Source organism: Trichosurus vulpecula, chromosome 8 (assembly GCF_011100635.1).
Source record: "Trichosurus vulpecula isolate mTriVul1 chromosome 8, mTriVul1.pri, whole genome shotgun sequence".
NCBI classification, from domain to species: Eukaryota; Metazoa; Chordata; class Mammalia; order Diprotodontia; family Phalangeridae; genus Trichosurus; species Trichosurus vulpecula.
In genome coordinates this window covers 153,904,222-153,924,649 of record NC_050580.1, presented here as the reverse complement: position 1 = coordinate 153,924,649, position 20,428 = coordinate 153,904,222, and positions in this window count along the sequence as shown.

The window sequence follows — 20,428 nt, the reverse complement described above, 5'->3', positions numbered from 1 at the left end:
ACTAAGTGCCTGCCATGTGGCCACCCTTATTGGGTGCTTGGGAAGGAAGAGGAAACAGAAGAAACAGAACACGACCTCTGTTTTTGAAGAGATGAGAGAGAGAGAGAGAGAGAGAGAGAGAGAGAGAGAGAGAGAGAGAGAGAGAGAGAGAGGAGAGAGAGAGAGAGAGAGAGAAGAAAAAGAAGAAAAAGAGGAAGAAGAAGGAGGAAGACGAGGGGGGAAGAGGAGGAGGGGGAAGAGGAGAAGGAAGAGGAGGAAGAGGGGGAGGAGAGAGAATTTATAGACTGATATGTAGCAAGGACTGCAGATTACTCTCTCCCTGCCTTTCATTTGGGGAAGAAGCCAGCTCTATCCCAGGCTCCTTTTGCTAGACGTTTTAGGAAGTAGGCCTAGAAAATGAGAATCACCGGGTTCTGGAGCCCTGTAGATAGGTAAAAGATAAAAGGATAATGGAGAAATAGTGGAAGTGTTCTCTCCAAGCCTCCAGGCTCAAAAAGAAATGCTGATGTAAGCTAAAAATACACCACCTGGGTAATGAGGACAAAGAATGCTGTTGTTGTGTTGTTTCCGACTCTCTGTGAGAGTCTTGATCTCTGTGACACTGGAGTGGTTTGCCATTTCCTTCTTCGGCTCATTTTACAGATGAGGAAACTGAGGCAAACAGGGTTAAGGGATTTGCTTAGGGTCACAGCTAGGAAGTGTCTGAGGTCGCATTTGAACTCAGGTCCTCCTGACTCCAGGACTGGCAGTCTATCCACTGTGCCACATAAATGCTATGCGAAGGATGTTCTGGGAGCCTAGTGGGGTGGGAAGAAGAGAGTATTTCTCTGATATAAAAGTCTCACGTTTGAGGCCTGGAGATATGGGGAATCATGTGCCTAAGAAGGTTTCAGAATAATACAAGCATGTTTTTGAGCTCCAGAAGCATCAGGAGTTGTCTCCCCATCCCGGTCAGTTAGGGTGCTGGTCTGTAGAAAAGGGAGTGAGAACCAGGGAGTGAGTCTCCAGAGGACAGTCAATGGGGCAGACAGCAGACAAAACATGGGGAAGAGAGCTGTGGAAGTCAGTAATGAGAGGTAGCGATGGAAAACGCCACCTGAGCGTTGTGAGAGGAGCCTGTCACAAACTGTGTTCTTCTTCTGAGAGGCATGGGGCAAGAGCTGCTATAAACAAGCAACCCTATACCAATGTAGCTTCCTGAAAGAGGACGCTGTACGTTATAGTGGATAGAGTACTAGACTTCAGATCAAGGAAGACATGACTTCAAATCATGTCTTTGGTACTTCCTACGCACTTAACCCTAGATAAGTTGATCTCCTTTTTGAGAATCATTACTCTCTCCTCTAAAATTGGGATAATAATAGAAAAAATAGACAATTGGGAGAATAATAGAATAGGCAGCTATGTGCAATGGAGTGCTGATCTCGGAGTCAGGATGACTCATCTTCCTGAGTTCCAATCCAGCTTCAGACACTTACTAGCCGCATGACCCTGGGCAAGTCTCTTAACCACCATCTACCTCAGTTTCCTCATCTGTAAAATTGGCTGGAGAAGGAAGTGGCAAACTACTCCAGTATCTTTGCCAAGAAAACCCAACTGGGGTCATGAAAAATTAGTCATGACCAAACAACAACAGATAGGTTAAATAGACTCTTGGGCATCTAGGTGGTGCAGTGAACAGAGTACCAGGCCTAGAGTCAGGAGGACCTGAATTCAAATCCAGCCTAAGATGCTTACTAACTGTGTGACCCTGGGCAAGTCACTCAACCTTGTTTGCCTCAGTTCCCTCACCTACAAAATGAGCTGGAGAAAGAAATGGCAAACCACTGCAAAGTCTTTGCCGAGAAAACCTCAAACGGGGTCATAAAGGGTCAGATAAGACTGAAAATGGCTGAACAAAATGGGGATAATAGTGGAGAAAATAATATCTCATAGAGTTGTTACGAGGATAACAAATCAGATCACACATGTAACTAACTCTGCAAACCATAAAGTGCTATGCTAGTAGTAGTGCCCACGTCTTATGAGGCTCAACAGGGATAGCCTATATAAAGTATCTTGAAAACCTTAGAGTGCTAAAAAAAATGCCACCAGAGAGATAGAATGGTGTATTGGACAGAGGGCTAGTCTGATTCAAGAAGGCCTGGATTCAAATTGGTTCTGCACATTCCTTCAATAGGAAAATTCATATTCGACACTTCTTTCTCATCACCAGCTCTGACACATCCGTCACTCTCACCCTCCACATTCAATCGGTCTGCGAGCCTTGCAGTTTTCGCCTCTCAAATATCTTTTACATATGTCTCTTTTTCATTCTGGCTGCTTTCCCCATGGTTGGGGACCTCATTATGATGAAATTGACTTTTTTCTCTGCCCACAGTCCCCCCTTTTCCATTCCCCAATCTAAGCTTCGTACAACTACAAAAGTAATTTGAATGCACAAGTCTCATAAGAATCATCATTACCCTACTTAGAACTTTCAGTGGTTCTATATCACCTACCAAATAAAAAAGAAACTCCTTAGCTTTGGCTTCCAAAAGCCTCTCACAAACTGCCTTTGATCTATTTTTCCAGGTTTGTTTCCACGTTCTTCTTTGCACACTCTACTCTCCCTAATATTGTCCCACCCTCTCTGACCTTTGCATTTGCACGTGTCTTCCCTCGTGCCCGGGTGAGAGTCTGGGAATGTGGAAAGAGTAGGTGGTAGCTGAGTGTGGGGTGAGGGGGAAGGAGGATCTGTGTCACCATGCTCCCCTCCTTCCCTAATCCTACTCAGAGACCAAGACGGAAGAGCTGACAGAATCTCTCTTCACCACTGTTGCTTACAGTCCATGTTTCTGTCACCATGCCTCAACAGTGTGGTAAAATAAGAAAGACTTCTAGTTTGGGACAGATGAGGAAACCGGGAGAAAGGATCCCAAAGTTTAATGACTTCAATTCCACAGATGTGAAGCATTCCAAGAGTGACACAAAGAGAACATTTCAAGGAAGAGGACAAGGAGACTTTTCCAGAGAGTGTGGATGCACAAGGAATTTATTGACCAAATTAAAAGACATATGCAATAGGGAAAAAAGTAATAGTAAATAGAGATTGGGAGTAGACCCAGTGTTTAATTGGTACAGAGAGCTTCCAAATTAGGAAGCAACTTCTACCGAAGCCGACTGGCACCTTCCCTCAGCAGCTTATAGTCTTAGAGTACTGAGAGGCTGTGACTCGTCCAGGGTCACGCAAACATTGGTGTATGTCAGAGGTAAGATTTGAACCGAGTTCTGCCTGATTTCAAAGTCAGCTCTTCATTAGCTACTATGGAGGATAGAGGACGAATAGAAAAGTGTGACAATGCTATAGGAATAGAGGAATAAGCTAGGTACAGGTTGATGAGAAAAACCGACAACAGAATGAAGCTCAGGATGGGCTGAGGTGGATGTGAAAAACTGAAAAAAAAATTATGATATAGTTGGGGAAAAAAGGGAAATCCAACTGGATCTGGATTGCTGCTTCAATAGGAAAACTCACATTCAACACTTCTTTCTCATCACCAGCTCTGACACATCCGTCACTCTCACCCTTCACATTCAATCGGTCTGCGAGCCTTGCAGTTTTCACCTCCCAAATATCTTTTACATACGTCTCTTTTTCATTCTGGCTACTTTCAGGGTGGATGGGACCGTGTTCAGGTTGTTGTTGTTGGTCCTTCGTTCTTGAAGAGCACCAATGGCATGGAGAAGGTGAGGTCTTGACTTTCTTGTGAATTGGATTTCAGTGGGGCAGAGCTGTGCAAAGTCACCAGCCTCAGCCTCTCCTCCAGAGTCATCTGAGTCCAGTGACAAGACAAAGGTCAAGATGACTGTGATATATATGATGTGACTATAGGACTATGATAAAGGAAATTGGAGAGGTCAATACTTCAATTCATCAGATCATAGATTTACAGCTGGAAGGGATGTTACAGACCATCTCATCCAACTTCCTAACTTTACAGATGAGGACAGTAAGGCCCAGAGGGGTTATGTAACATGGTCACATGGGTAGTAAGTAGCTGAGCTGAGATTCGAAGCCAGCTTCTTTGATTCTAAAACCAAAAGCCTTCACACTGTCCTCTTCAATTTTTATCTTGCTTGCTTTCTCTGACAGCAGGACTGAAAAGAACAGAGCAAAGAGGACTAAGTAGGAACAAGAACCCAAGGTAAGTAAGGAAATTATAAGAGAAAATTTGAGCTGCCTTTGATGAGTTCAAGTCACCAGGAGCAGATGAATGACGTCCCATGGTTCTGAAGGATTTGGCCAATATGACTGCTGAGTCACTGACAGCGATATGACTTCCAGTAATTGTGGATAACATGAGCGGGGTGGCAGGACTGGAGAAGGACAAATGTTGTCCTGATGTTTTAGAAAAAACGACAGAAAACAAGGACGAGAGTAGTTAATGCAAACTGTAGGCGAGGGAGCTTAACTCCAGTGCCTGGTGAAATCCTAGAACGTGTTATTAAAGGCCTGGTTAGTGAATGTCTGAGAAAGGGAGCAGTGCTCACAAATAACCAGCATGACTTCACCAAGAATGGGTCATGCCAGACTAACCTCATTTCCTTTTTTGACGGGCGAACCAGCCTGATAGTTCAGGGAAATGCACTACATGTAGTTTACCTAGATATTATCCAGATATTAGATCTTTTTTTTGCTAATCTTGTTGACAAATTGGAGATACGTGGGTGATGTTTGCTCTCAGTCATTTCAATCGTGTCTGACTCTTTGTGACCCCATCTGGGGTTTTCTTAACAGAGATATTTTGCCATTTCCTTCTCTAGCTTATCTTACAGATGAGGAAACTGAGGCCAACAGGGTTGAGTGACTTTCTCAGGGTCACATAGCTAGTAAGTGTCTGAAGCTGGATTTGAACTCAGGTCCTCCTGACTCCAGGTCTGGCACTCTATCCACTGCACCACCTAGCTGCCGAGGTGAGAAAGTGGCATCACAATTAGACAGACTGGTTCCTAAGTCAGAGGATGTGGGTTCGAATCCTATGTCTGATGTTTCATACCTATGGGACATTGGATTTGTAGCTTAACTTCTTAGCCCCTCAGTTTTTGCATCTGTAAAAGAAGGAAATGGGACTAGATAGCCTCTTGTGTCCTTTTCAGCTCTAGATCTATGATCCTATGATTTATGAAATGTTATCTCAGAGTGAGGCTTCTAGGAGCCTGCCCTGATTTAAAGTTGGCATAATATTTTTATTGATAAATTGGATAAAGGCATAAATGGCATGTTTATCATATCTGCAGATGACACATAGCTGGGAGGGGTAGTTAACATGTCAGATGACAAAGCCAACAGCCAAAAATATCCCAGTAAGATAGTTTGTTGAGCCAAATCTAATAAGAAGAAATTCAGTATAAATATAAGCAAAGTCTTATACTTGGTTTAAAAAAATCATGCTCGCAAGTACCACGTTGCGGGGAGGGGCATAGATAGAAGGTGGCTACATAGCGATTCATCTGAAAAAGATCTTGTGATCTTGGTGGGGGGTGAGCTATTAAAGTATTTGAAGAACTGCCACATAGAAGAGAGATTAGATTTAATTCTGCTTGGCCCAAGAAGGTAGAACCAGGAGCAATGGAGTGTGGAGGTTTCAGAGGGGTGTAATGTTAATGGAATATGAAGATCCCCCCCATCCATTAATAGGCCTATGTAACCACATGTGTTCAGTCACAGATGTCTTACTGCTTTAAGCTTCGGCCCAGCTGTGATATATCCTGAGTCACCTAGAGCCCATTAGGGGAGGAACTTGCCTAAAGGGAAGCTTGCTTAGGGGAAGCTTGCTTGTAGGAAGGCTTTCACACCTTTTGGTACTAAGCTAATTAGACACTGGGTCATGAGGGTTGCCATGCCTTCTGGCTCTGAGAAGTGTATATATATCCTGAGGTTGATATTTTGCTTTCTGTCTTATGAGAACGACCTTTAGATTCTGTGGACAGGACTCTGAGTAGCCATTTGTTCAGAGCACCCCACCCCCGACCACTCAGATGTATCTACGCCCCACCCCCCAATCTGGTGGTGTATGTAGGTGGTTGTATTACTTTGTTCAGACGTTGAGAGCCTTGTCTGTTGATCTTTGTGCTAATTTCTCTGCTTGTACTTTGCCTCATTCAGGGTGCTGACCTTTCCCTGAATGTTTAAGTAAAATAAGATTTTTGACCCCTTTAAGTTTCCTTTCCCTTAAAAGCAGATCAAAGAACCTGTGTTAGCAGGCCATCTTGGATGTGTCAGGGTGCTTGTCTTTAAAGGGGGCAGATCTAGTTGAATTAAGGTGAATTTCTTTTTTTTTTAATTTATTTAATATATTTAGTTTTCAGAATTGATTTTCACAAAAGTTTGAATTACAATTTTTTCCCATTTCTACCCTCCCCCACTCCAAGATGGCGTATATTCTGGTTGCCCCATTCCCCAGTCAGCCCTCCCATCTGTCACCCCACTCCCCTCCCATCCCCCTTTCCCTTCTTCTCTTGTAGGGCAAGATAAATTTCTGTGCCCTATTGCCTGTGTATCTTCTTTCCTAGTTGCATGCAAAAACGTCTTTTTGTTGTTGTTGTTGTTGTTTTTGAAAGTCTGTTTTTAAAACTCTGAGTTCCAAATTCTCTCCCCTCCTCCCTTCCCACCCACCCTCCCTAAGAAGTCAAGCAATTCAACATAGGCCACATGCGTATCATTGTGTATAACCCTTCGGCAATACTCATGTTGTGAAAGACTAACTATATTTTGCTCCTTCCTAACCCATCCCCCTTTACTGAATTTTCTCCCTTGGCCCTGTCCCCTTTAGAAAGTGTTTGTTTTTGATTACCTCCACCCCCATCTGCCCTCCCTTCTATCATTCCTCTTTTTTTTATCTTCTTCCTCCTTTTTTCCTGTGGGGTAAGATACCCAATTGAATATGTATGGTATTCCCTCCTCAGGTGAAATCTGATGAGAGCAAGATTCACTCATTCCCCCTCACTTGCCTTTTCTCTTCCTATAGAACTGCTTTTTCTTGCCACTTTTATGCGAGATAATTTACTCCATTCTATCTCTCCCTATCTCCATCTCTCAATATATTCCTCTCTCATCCCTTAATTTGATTTTATTTCTTTTAGATATCTTCCCTTCATCTTCAACTTACCCTGTGCCCACTCTCCCACTCTCTCTCTCTCTCTCTCTCTCTCTCTCTCTCTCTCTATATATATATATATATATATATATATATACACACATATACATATATACATACATACACACTCACATATACATATATATAAAGATATATATATATGTATATGCATATTCCCTTCAGCTACCCTAATACTGAGGTCTCATGAATCATACACATCATCTTTCCACGTAGGAATGTAAACAAAACAGTTCAACTTTAGTAAGTCCCTTGCAATTTCCGTTTCTTGATTACCTTTTCATGCTTCTCTTGATTCTTGTGTTTGAAAGTCAAATTTTCTATTCAGCTCTGGTCTTTTCACTGAGAAAGCTTGAAAGTCCTCTATTTTATTGAAAATCCATATTTTGCCTTGGAGCATGATATTCAGTTTTGCTGGGTAGGTGATTCTTGGTTTTAATCCTAGCTCCATTGACCTCCAGAATATCGTATTCCAAGCCCTTTGATCTCTTAATGTAGAAGCTGGCAGATCTTGGATTATTCTGATTGTATTTCCACAATACTCAAATTGTTTCTTTCTGGCTGCTTGCAGTATTTTCTCCTTGATCTGGGAGCTCTGGAATTTGGCAACAATATTCCTAGGAGATTTCTTTTGGGGATCTATTTGAGGAGGCGATCGGTGGATTCTTTCAATTTCTATTTTGCCCTGTGGCTCTAGAATATCAGGGCAGTTCTCCTTGATAATTTCTTAAAAGATGATATCTAGGCTCTTTTTTTGATCATGCCTTTCAGGTAGTCCAATAATTTTTAAATTCTCTCTCCTGGATCTATTTTCCAGGTCAGTGGTTTTTCCAATGAGATATTTCACATTGTCTTCCATTTTTTCATTCCTTTGGTTCTGTTTGATAATATCTTGATTTCTCATAAAGTCACTAGCTTCCACTTGCTCCAATCTAATTTTTAAGGTAGTATTTTCTTCAGTGGTCTTTTGGACCTTCTTTTCCATTTGGCTAATTCTGCCTTTCAAGGCATTCTTCTCCTCACTGGCTTTTTGGAGCTCTTTTGCCACTTGAGTTAGTCTATTTCTTAAGGTGTTGTTTTCTTCAGTATATTTTTCAGTATTTTTGGGATCTCCTTTAGCAAGTCATTGACTTGTTTTTCATGGTTTTCTCACATCCTTCTCATTGCTCTTCCCAATTTTTCCTCTACTTCTCTAATTTGCTTTTCCAAATTCTTTTTGAGTTCTTCCATGGCCTGAGACCAGTTCATGTTTTTCTTGGAGGCTTTTGTTATAGGCTCTTTGACTTTGTTGACTTCTTCTGTCTGTATGTTTTGGTCTTCTTTGTCACCAAAGAAAGATTCCAGAGTCTGAGACTGAATCTGGGTGCGTTTTTGCTGCCTGGCCATGTTCCCAGCCAGCTAACTTGACCCTTGAGCTTTTCAGTGGGGTATGACTGCTTGTAGAGTTAAGAGAACTATGATCCACGCCTGGGGGGATGTGCCAGCTCTGCCACACCAGCACTCCTCCTTCCCCAAGAACCCCCAACCCGGACTGGACTTAGATCTTCAGCAGGCTCTTCACTCCTGCTCTGATCCACCACTTAATTCCTCCCACCAGGTGGGCCTGGGGCAGGAAGTAACTGCAGCTGTAGTTCTGTAGCTGCCCCACTTCCACTGCCCCCTGGGACGGTAGCCGAACCGTGAACTCCTTCCACTCCTGCAGCTTTTCCCACTAACCTTCTCTGTTGTCTTTGGTGTTTGTGGGTTGAGAAGTCTGGTAGTTGATGCAGCTCACTGATTCAGGGTGCTAGGGCCTGCTCTGCCCGGCTCCTGGTCTGGTTGGTCCGCACAGCCCACGCTGGGCTCTGCTCCGCTCTCAGCTCCATGCAGGATCGACCTCACCCAGAGACCATCCAGGCTGTCCTGGGCTGGAGCCCTGCTTCCCTCTGCTATTTTGTGGGTTCTGCAGTTCTAGAATTGGTTCAGAGCCATTTTTATAGGTTTTTGGAGGGGCTCGGTGGGGAGCTCATGCTAGTCCCTGCTTTCAAGCTGCCCTATGAGGTGAATTCTTAAGACAATATAAAATCTATAATGATATCAGCCAGGTTAGGGAGTAGCACTCAACCTAAGCTACTGAATCAAGGTTATCTACAGTCTTGGTCAGGTGTTCATTGGCGGCAAGTCACTTCTCTTTGAGCCTCAGTTTCCTCATCTGTAAAATGAATGGGTTGGACTACATGACTTCCAAGGTCCCTTCTAGCTCTAAGTTCTGACGTTCTGTTTTGTGTTCTAGAGTTAGCCCAAAGTGGAATGGTTCCTTTGTAAGGTAATGGGGTGGATTCCTGCTCACTGGAGATCTTCAGACAGAGGCTCGATGATTCCTTGGGTCTATGGTTAAGGGCATTCTTGTTCAGACATAGGATGGTCTAGATAAGGGCTGTCCAAGCTTAGATTTTTATTGAAACAATAGACGATATATTTTGATTCGCCATTTTAGTGAGAGCTCTGTGGTAGCTCGGCTTTCTTAACTAAAGCATGTATGTAAATTTCTATCCTTGTAAACAGGCCCCATAAATCACACTGTGAGCCACATTTTGGACAGCCCTGGTCTAGATAGAGTGGAAGGTCCTTGTATAGCCTTCTGAAGGAGCTTATTAATGCTGATAATATCATCCATTCTCAAGGTGAACATCAAGCTGTGGATTAGAATGACATCCACGGCCCAGCACTGTCTGACCCATGCCACTGCATTACCCACTCTCTCCACCACCCGATCTGAACAGGATGAGAACATAAGATGCTGACTGGTGTCATTTGGAGATGACTATTGAGTTTCTGCTGTCTGCCTTCTTCAAAACACAGATCTGCTGGGGATGAAAAGGTCATGAAGTCATTTTTTGGCAAACGTTTTATGAGACACTCCCCTTCACATCTTTGGAAATGTCCTATCATCCAAATCCCTGGGAAGATAACCAAGGAGGGAGAATGGAAAACAACGCAAAGCATGTGGTTCTGTCAGGCTTAACAGATGATTGTTTTCTATACAGGGTCAGCCAAGGAAAATACTGTGAAGTTAGGAAAGTTTGGCTTTGGTGACCCCTCATTTCACCCTTTTGTATGTTTCCTTCCCCTTCCTTCAATATTCCTTTTAATCTGTTGGGCATACATAGTAGTAGCATGGTATCTTTACTAGTAGTAAAGTAGTCAGTTATCTCACTATCACAAAGAAAAATAAACTGTTGTGAGGTAGTTCCCCCAAGGGAATTAGCACTTAAAAAAAAGAACCTACAGGAAGAGAGTAATGTAGACCCCAAGGAATTAATTTCTAATGTGGAAATGTAGACACTAGTGGAAGAGATCCTTTAAAAGGGAGGGGTAACAGGAGCCCCTAAACACACGACATAGACAAATGTCTGTTTCCCTTGTGGAGAAGGCTGCTTTGCCTGTGGCTTTTAACCCAGACCACAAGAACCAAGACCATGGGGTTTAAAACTGTAGGAAAGCTCCAAGATCTTCTAACTGAACCTTCTCAATTTACAAATAAATGAACTGAGGCCCAGAGAAGTTAAATGACAGGGTCATGCAGGTAGCAAACGGCAGGGATGGGTTTTGAATCTAGGTCTTCCGAGTACAACTCCAGTTCTCCTCCCACCACACCATATTGCCATTTACTTGAAAGCAATCAGCCCATACGGGTAGCACTCTTGCAAATGTTACTACACAACTCTCCATGTGCCTCCCAACTAGCTCAGAAAAGCCCATAGAAATGAAACCACCCCAACAATCAAATAGTCTGGAACTTGGACAGTTGGGCACACCGGCCTTGTTTCTAGAGACATAACAAGAGAGATTTGACAACGTTCCGGATACTTAGAATCATGGAATCACAGACTCACAGAGCTGGAAAATAATCTGATTGCGTTTCTTCCCCTGACAAGCAGCCTCAGGGTGCAGACCTTGAGGTCAATATTTACTGGCCTCAAGACAAAAAGAAAGGTTCCGTGCTATACTGGGTGTCTCTGAGTTTTACTATAATTTTTAAGTCTTTCTGTAGTAAGACTTTGAGGATACTTTGCATATCAAAATACTTATAATTTATAAAATTTTTAAAACTTTAAAATGCACTAAGTTTTTGGGATACCTTGTATATTAAAAGGTTTGTAACAAGTCTTTTTATGGAAGTCCTCTCAAAATAAAAAGAAAAAAGAAAAGAAATAAAGTAGATGCCCATCACCTGGGGACCTTGTATATTAAAATGTTTATAGCAAGTCTTTTTATGGAAGCTCCCTTCCTCAAAAAAAAAAGAAAGTAGATGCCCATCAACTGGGGGAATGACCAAACAAACTGTGGTAGTGAATATGGATCCCACAGCTCAGGGGATCACCAAAGGGGCCTGGGTTCACATAGACCTAGGTTTAATACTATCAGTGCTGACACCACAGGGATTAAGTTCTTCATTTCAGTTGTACCCCCACCCTAGAGTAAAATTCTTGGGACATATCTAAAACAAGGTTTAGGTATGGTTTATGACCCCTTTGGCTAGCCAATGCCTGAATCTCAAACTCAGTAGCTCTAGACCCACAAGGTAACCACCAAGTCTAGAAACACCCATTTTTTGATATTACTAGTCTCTGGACTATACTCAAAAAGGAAATCGTCCAGAACTGAGATCTCTAAGTATCATAACCTCAGACTGTATACAAACACACCATCCTTTACCATATGCTATTGCTGCAAGCTGCCATAGACACTTAAGTGGGGAGGGGGACAAGAAATCCCTTTTCCTCTCCCTTTACTAGAAGTGCAAGAGAAAACACTAGATAAAGAGGCCCTAGGCAGAAGGGTTCAAAAGATAAGAATTGTGTCATTTTTCCTCACTTTCTCTTATAGGCCACACATAAGGTACTAGTCTGTCAAGAATCCCACACCCCTGACTTTTAGTAACTTTTTTTTGACATAGCCCCCAGTCACTGGGCACCAATCAGGAGTTCACCATGTCCTCCCAACAAGGCTCACATCACCCCAGGTATACGTCCAGCTTCATGGGAAGTGCCTTCGTCTAACCAAGATCCATGCCCTGTGATCTCATCAGTTGGACTGGTTTGCCTACCAAATTAACGGAGGGTTCCCCTCATCATCTCCACTATAAATATAATACAATTTATTATTCCCTAAGAAAAAATGAAAATAAGGAATTCAGAGAAACATGAAATGAAATTGAGTAAAGTAAGCAAAAGCAGGAAAACACTGTATGTAATTCCTACAATAATGTAAATGAAAAAAAAAAGGAAAAAGAAACCAAACATTATATAATTGTAATGACTAATCTTGGCCTCAGCAAGGCCTTAGCAAGAGGAAGTGTATCTCTCTCCTTTCCATAGAGAGGTGGGGGAACCATGGCTACAGAATGTTGCATGTGCTTTAGGCAAGGTCCCTGTGGAAGCTGGTTTGCCTTAACTGTTTTTCTTTGTTACCAGGGAAGGTTCATTGTGGGGTAGTTAAGTAATATCCAAAAATGACTGTGATATCAAAACAAGTCATCAACAAAACTTTAACAATTTAAAAAAATGATATTGACCTCTACTAGATAGACTCCATGAGGTAAGGAAATGAGTTTTATCTAAAATTCTGCTGACAGTGTCCTGAATATATTAGGCTGTTCATAAATCTTTGTTGGCTTAAATTGATTTCTATTGACACTTCTACATCGACTGGTCTTCAGATTGGTCAAATGGGTGGGACCCATCCATTTGTCTGGGGGACTGGGAGGAAGATAACCTTCAGAGGCTTTCTCTGGCACATTGTTTTGCAGTAGAATATATAACCAGTGACCTGGGAAGCTGTGACTCAATTGTTGAGAACAGGTATCCTTTCCCAGATTCTGGAACCAAGTCGAGACTCTTCTGGGGGAAGGCGATTCTGCCCCAAGCTTTTCTCTGTATATTTTCTGGGGATACCCCTCAAAGCCTCAATCTGAGATAAAAATATGCCCTCAAATTCAGGGGCCATAACAAGTGGGGTTTGAAAACACTCCGGATATTTAGAAATTGTGGAATTATAGAGCTGGTTTGGGAGGGGGTGGGGTATAGTGGTTTTGACAAATAACACATATGGCCAAGAGTGGCTGGGGAAGTAGGCTGCTCCCTTTGAATGGAATTCTGAGGAAGGCAGAAAAAGAAGTGTAGTTGGAATCCATATGTCTTAGGATAAATACCATCTCTGTCACTTATTATCTGTAAGGTATCTATTACTCTCCAGAGGGCACTTAGAAAGGTTGCCCCTGACCCTTAAAATCTCTCGCTCAAAGTGATTCCACTATTAGAGATTCATTCCTTTCAAGAAGACTTTTTCCCTTAATCAAATACAAATTGCGGAGATTAAGCAATTGTTAGCTATCCACTCCTTGGCATGGGATTAGTTTATCAAACTTTTTTTCACTGTGAAAAGTATCCAAGAACAAGGGCAAGAAAGGGTAGTTTGGGTGATGAATGGAAAGTTAAGTTTAGGCTCTATTCACTTTGACCTCTTTGGGCCTCAATTTCCTCATCCTTAAATGACCAATAGGATCACTTCTGTCTCTTTTAAACCTTATATTTCTAAAGTGGAGACTACAACTGCCATAGCGTAGGAATCCCTGAGCAGAGCAAGACTCTGGGATCCTGTGGGCAGGGAGAGACTGTAGGTCTGGAGTGGCGCCCAGATAGGACAGGAGACTCCAACCTGTGTCACCAACTGTGGAATCTTGGGTTGTCATTCCCCCTTTCACAGGTTCAGTTTGCTGAGTTTTCTGTTTCTGATCTTCCATTCCACTTCATCTCCACTCTCCATGGCTTTGCATTGGCTGTGCCCCATGCCTGGAATGCCTTACCCACTTACTTTTGCCTCTTAGTTTCCCTGGCATCCTTCAAGACAGCTCAGATCTCATCTCCTGCAGGAGAACTTCCCTTGACTCCTTCCTTCCCCCCACACCCCTCCACACCACCCCCAGCTACCAATGCTTTCTTCTTTTTTCAGATGACTCTGATATACTCTGTATATATTTTCTCTGTCTAAGATGTGTCTGTAACCTCTATGTGAGATTACCTTCTTATGCTCTGTATATGTCTTCTATGTAAATATCTACTACATATTTACATATTTTCTCCCCCCATTAGGATTCTTGATCCTTGAGTACAGGGTCAGTGATTTGTTCTTTCCCCTTTCTTTGCATCCTTAGTACTCAGCATGGTGCCTACATGTTGTAAATGCTTAATAAATATTTATTGACTGACAGAGCCCTTTAACCTAAGGGACATTTGATCCAAAAGTGTCCTGCCCTGGGGTGGGGGGTGGAGTATCCATGTTGTGATTTAATCCAAGACAGGGCTGAGGAGAAAGCACTCTGCGTGAAAAACAGGAAGACTGGGAGCTGGGCCTGTGACCTTGTAACCACGTTGGAGATTGTGCAGAAGGGAGTGGATCTGAGCCAGAAGAGAGGATGTGGTCATAGGATCAAACTGGAAGGGGCCTTCGAGACATCTAGTCCAAATTCTTCAACTGACAGAGAAGGAACCCAGAGATGTGGCGTCGTGCACAGGGTCATACAGGTGGGAAGTAAGAGAGCCAAGATTCCAGTCCAGGTCATCTGACTCCAAATCTAGAGCTTTTCTGGATCCATCATCCTGGACTTGTTTTTAGGATCTAGAAGGCACCATCATATAACTAACTTCCCTAATACTCTCCTCCATTATGACAGCTTCTGGCTAGTCCATGAGCCAGCCTCTACTGCTCCCTGTTGCTATCATCTGCAAACAACACACAACAAACACTCGGTGCTGCTCACATCTGCCCAGTCCCTGAGCAGATTACCAATGACCTGGACCTGCACCAAAGGCTGAAGAAGGGTGTGGTAATATGGGGGAGGGGGGAGAAAAGACTAAAGAGGGGTTAGTAGTTCATCTCATCCATCCTCCAGCCTCCACACAGACTTTGCAGACTGTACAGGATTTGGGCTTCCTAATTCCCCAGAACTTCTCCAAAAGGTGATTGACAGAAGAAAGAGCCAAAGTTATGCCAAGGTCCCAACCAGGCAGTCCAGAGCAGGACTCTGGAGCTGTCAAATGGGATTTAGAAATAGAAAGCATAGCCATGTCCTGAGACATTCTCACGCTGAATCACTTTTAGAGAGTGTCACGATGGTTCTCTGTCTCTCCCAGCAGCAGTGGACAGGTCTCCTGCCAGGGAGCTATCAAAACAGGCTGTCAGGGTTCATTGACTTTTTCAGCCAGCTGGAGGTGTCTCTGCAGAAGCTAGAGTGTGTTTGAGTGAAGCCGGCTAGGTCCAGGAGGTCTGGAACCAGTTTATCAGTGTTAGGAGGGAGAAAGAGTTGGGCTCCTTTTGCTTAGAGTCAACTTCTGCCCAGGCAACAACACCCTTCTCTTTTCACTCTCTCCTTCCATTATGCCCTGTGTGCCCTCTGCCCCACCTTGGGCACACGCACGTGCGCGCATGCACACACACACACACACACACACACACACACACACACACACTATTGCTAACAACCTCCTCTTCAACCCAGATCTCTTCCTTTCACAATTCAATATTCCGTTGTTGCTAAGTCATTATTAAATCATTTTTCAGTCATATCTGGCTCTCCGCAACCCCATTTGAGGTTTTCTTGGCAGAGATACTGGAGTAGTTTGCCATTTCCTTCTCCAGCTCATTTCACATTTACTACAACCAAGGCAAACTTGATTAAAAGACTTGCCCAGGGTCACACAGCTAGGAAGTGTCTGTGGCCAGATTTGACCTCATGAAGATGAGTCTTTCTGGTGCTCTAGACACTATGCCACCTAGCTTCCCATATTCTAGAGAATATCAAAACCTGGCTTTCTCCTAAAATTCCATCCCTGGCCACCTTCTCCAGTGTAGGCCTCTTCTTTGAAGGGGGAAGAAGGGCAGGAGAAAGAATCCCAAGAGAAGACAACAGGCATACTATTTGCTCTCTCTGCCACTTCCAGACCCTTCTTCTGTTTCCATCACTCGGCAATCTCTCTTCTCTTAAGGTTTATTCCCAAAATCATATGACCCTATTCAAATTCTGGTTGCTGTTATTTATGAGCCTTCAGGTCACTCTACTCCTAGAGTCATAAATTTAGAGCTCAAAAGGAATTTAGACGTCATCTAGACAAGTCCTCTCATTTTACAGAGGAGGAAACCAAAGGCTCAAGAAGCAAAGTAATTTGCCCAATGTTTCGCCGGCTATAGGTGGCAGATCTGGAAATCCAATCTTCATCCTCTGATTCCATGTCCATCTCTCTCTCCACTGACTATAACCTCAAGGGTTCATGGGTATCTTATTCCCCTCCAGGCAGTGCCCCTTGGAACCTAGATACCACCTACTCTGTTTTCATTATACCCTACTTTTTTCTACCTCTTCAGGGCAATTCTTTTGGAATGGTGCCAACTTCCTTTGTTAAACACCTTATACCTTGTCCACAGAAGAGCAGAGTATGCTATTGGTAGAGATTCTCACTATATTTAAATAACATAGATGGAAGATGAGGTTTGTCTTCAGCCTGCAGTTGGCCACCTTCCAGAACTTGACCAACCTTCTAAAGGAGTTCAGGACCTCACTCAGAATCACAGGATCAGATAATTCAAGAGTTGGAAGAGACCTCAGTGGCTATCTAGTCCAATCCATACAAGAAAGAAATCCCTACTATAGCATACATGATAAATGGTTGTCCAGCCTCTACTTGAAGACCCCCTAGGAAGGGGAATTCACCACCTCTCAAAATAGCCCATTACATTTTTGGACAATTCTAATGGTTAAAAATTTTTCCTGACATCAAGTCTAAAATGGTCTCTGCAGCTTCCACCAGTTTGTCCTGGTTCTATACTATGGGTACAAACAGAACAAGTCTGATCTTTCCTTCACATGATAACTTTTCAAATACTTGGCTACAGTCGTCATATCCCCCCAAGCCATCTCCCCTCCAGGTTCAACATGCCCATCTCCTTCCATCAGTGTTCACATTACATGAAATCAGTTACATCACAGAACAATAGCATCATAGATTTAAAACTGCAAGGGAAGTCAGTGGCCATCTGACTCAACCTTCCCATTTTATTGGTGAGAAAACTGACACAGGAGGCAATTGACTTGTCACATAGAAGTTATAAAGAGATAGGACTTGATCTGGGTCCTGAGATGCCAAAGCTGGTGAATTTTGATTCATCCTTCATCATCCTGGGTGTTGACGCCAGAACTAAACACAACAGGCCAGATGGGGAGCTCATGAGGTCTGAGTACAATGGGACTATCACATCTCTGCTCCTAGAGGCTTTGCCCCTCCTAATGCATCTCCTGACAAAATGAGCTGCTTTGGGCTGCCACATCATACTGCTGGCTCACATCAAACCTGCCAGTCTACCAAACCCTTGGATCATTTCTAGACACATGGTCTATAAAGCATAAACTTGTAAAGTACCATCTTGTTCCAATGAAGTTGATTTTTTTGAACCCAAGTGTAAGACTTTATGTGCATCCCTATTCAAGTTCATCTTTTCACATTCAGCCCAAAGGCTCTAGCCTGTTAAGGTCCCTTGGGGTCCTGATTCTGACATCCACTGTGTTAGCTGTCCCTCCCAGATGTATGTCCTCTGCAGATTTGATGAGCGTGCCATCTCTGCCTTCATCCAAATCACTAATGAAAAGTGCTAAACAGCACAAGGCCAAGCAAGATTCCCTGGGGAAGAAAGGGAAGGGAGAGAAGGAAGAAAAGGAGAAAAGGGAAGGAAGGAGAGGGGGAAAGAGAGGAGTAAAAAAGGAGAGAAGGAAGGAGGGAGAGAGAAAGGGAAGGGAAGGAAGGGAAGATAAGGGAAGAAAGGAGAAAGAGGAAGGAAGCAGGAAGGATGAGAGGGAGGAAAAGAAGAAAGGAGGGAAGGAGGGAAAAAGGAGGGACAAGGGAGGGAAGGAGAGAAAGAAGGAGGGAGAAAGGGAAGAAAGAAGAGAAGGGAGAAAGGTGTAAAAGAAGAAAGGGAAGAAACAGGCATTTATTAAGTGCCTACTATGTGCCAGGAACTGTGCCAATTGCTTTTCAAATGTGATCTCAGTTTATACTCACAATAACCCTGGGAGGTAGATGCTGTTATTATCCCCATTTTACAACTGAGGAAACTGAGTCAAACAGAGGTTAAGCCCAGAATCACAGAGCTAATACATAACTAAGGCTAGATTTGCACTCAAGTCTTCCTGACTCCAAGCCCAGCGCCCTGTCCACCATGCCACTAAGTGTACCCCACTAGTGTTTTCTTACCGCATGCCAGTTGAATCATTAATAACTTCTCTCATATTCAGTCAGTCTGAATCCATCTAATTACATTATTATCTTATTCATGTGTCTCCATCTTTTCAATTAGAATAATCTGAGAGAATTTATCAAAAGCTTTGCTAAAATTTCCATACGGTTTTTCCACAGCATCCCCCTCATCTACTAGTTTAACGATTTCATCAAAAAAAGGAAATTAGGTCCATGGGGCAGGACCTGTTGTTGATGAAGCCAAGCCAATTATTTATAGTCACTGATCATCTACCTAGGTGTTCACTAACCGTCTCTTTAAGAATTCATTCTAGAATTTTCCCAGAAATTAGAATCAAACTGACTGATCTAGAATCTGCAGATTCTGTTCTCTTTCCTTTTTTTTTGAAAAACATTGACTAAATTTGCCCTTCACCAATGCCATAGTTCACATCATTCCCCTCCATCCCAACCCCTGCACTCATACCTGGGGTCTTCAATATTTCCATTGATATCTATTTGAACCTCTTGGCTTCCAAATCCGTTGACCTCAGCCATCCACAGGTTTGGTGACTCTGTATCCCTCCCCATCACCCCAAATGCTTCTACTCTCAAGCCTTTGGCCTCCGAAATTCGCCTGTCTAACCACAAGCTCCCATCTTTCCACCCTTCCCATTGGTTTACTCTTTCTAAAATATCCATCATCTTTATCATGGCCTCTAGTCTCCCCAATGCTCCCCAACTGCTGTCACAGTTATCCAGTCCTTCCCTCTGCCTGCAAGCAAATTAGTAACAAATAATCCCAGAGCCATATCTGCCTCTTCTGTTCTTAAAGCCCAGCTCCAATCCCGCACTTTCATAAAGTTCTCCATCCCATAACTGCATTTTATTTATTCTTCATCTTCACATATACTTGTTAACCTTCCAACTAGACTGTAAACTCCATGAGGTCAAGGTCTGCGTCTTCTTCCATAATCACCATAGCTGCTGCTTGTTCATCCTCCGTTTTAGAAAAGGACCGATGACATCATGGGTGAAGTCTCGACTTGTGCGTGAATTGGATTTAACTGAGGCAGAGTCGTGCAAAGTCGTCAGCTTCACTCTCTCTTCCAGAATCATCAAAGCCCCGGTAAGACAAAAGTCAAGATGACTGACGATGGCCCCGGCTGCAGTGAAAGACCTCAGCATCTTTGATGTGCGACCAGGTTCTAAGTACTTCACAGCGCCAGCTTCAGCCACCTCCATGGCCATTGCAACAGAATGTTCTCATCTATCCATTCCTCCAGGGAAAGTCTTCACCTGCTTGTGGTAGACGTCCCCTAACTCACCAATAGGCCAACAGGTCTGAAGCCTGTCAGTTACCCTCAACCTGATTTAACCCATGTGCCGAGATGGTTTTATACCCACATGGGCACTGCACATGTTACCACTTCCTGGAGCCACAGGTGAGAGTTGAGTGTCAGGTGGACACCAAAGGTAGATGAGCAGCCCTCTGAAAGGGCTCTGAAAGCCCTCATAAAGCCCTCATAACAGAGGTCGTAGCCCTCCCTGAACACCTCATACACCCCACCATATGTAAACACTTAGCACATGTAAACACATGTTGATAAATGGATTATTTTCTTCCAGGCTAAGATTCTATCTTCCCCTCTTACTGAAAATGAATTTGAAGGTTTAAATACCTCTCTAAAACCAATTTGAAAGAGGTGGATTAATGGATTAAATTAGCTTTCTGGGGGCAACTAGGTGGCTCAGTGAGTAGAACACCGGCCCTGGAGTCAGGAGGACCTGAGTTCAAATCCGGCCTCAGACACTTGACACACTTACTAGCTGTGTGACCTTGGGCGAGTCACTTAACCCCAATTGCCCTGCCTTCCCCCCTGCAAAAAAAGTAAAAAAAGCAAATAAATTAGCTTTCTGCTCTGTTCTACTCCAAAATAAAGAGGAGACCTTAACAAGCACTCACCTCTTTTCCAGACCATACCCCTCCTTCGGGGCCTTCCACAT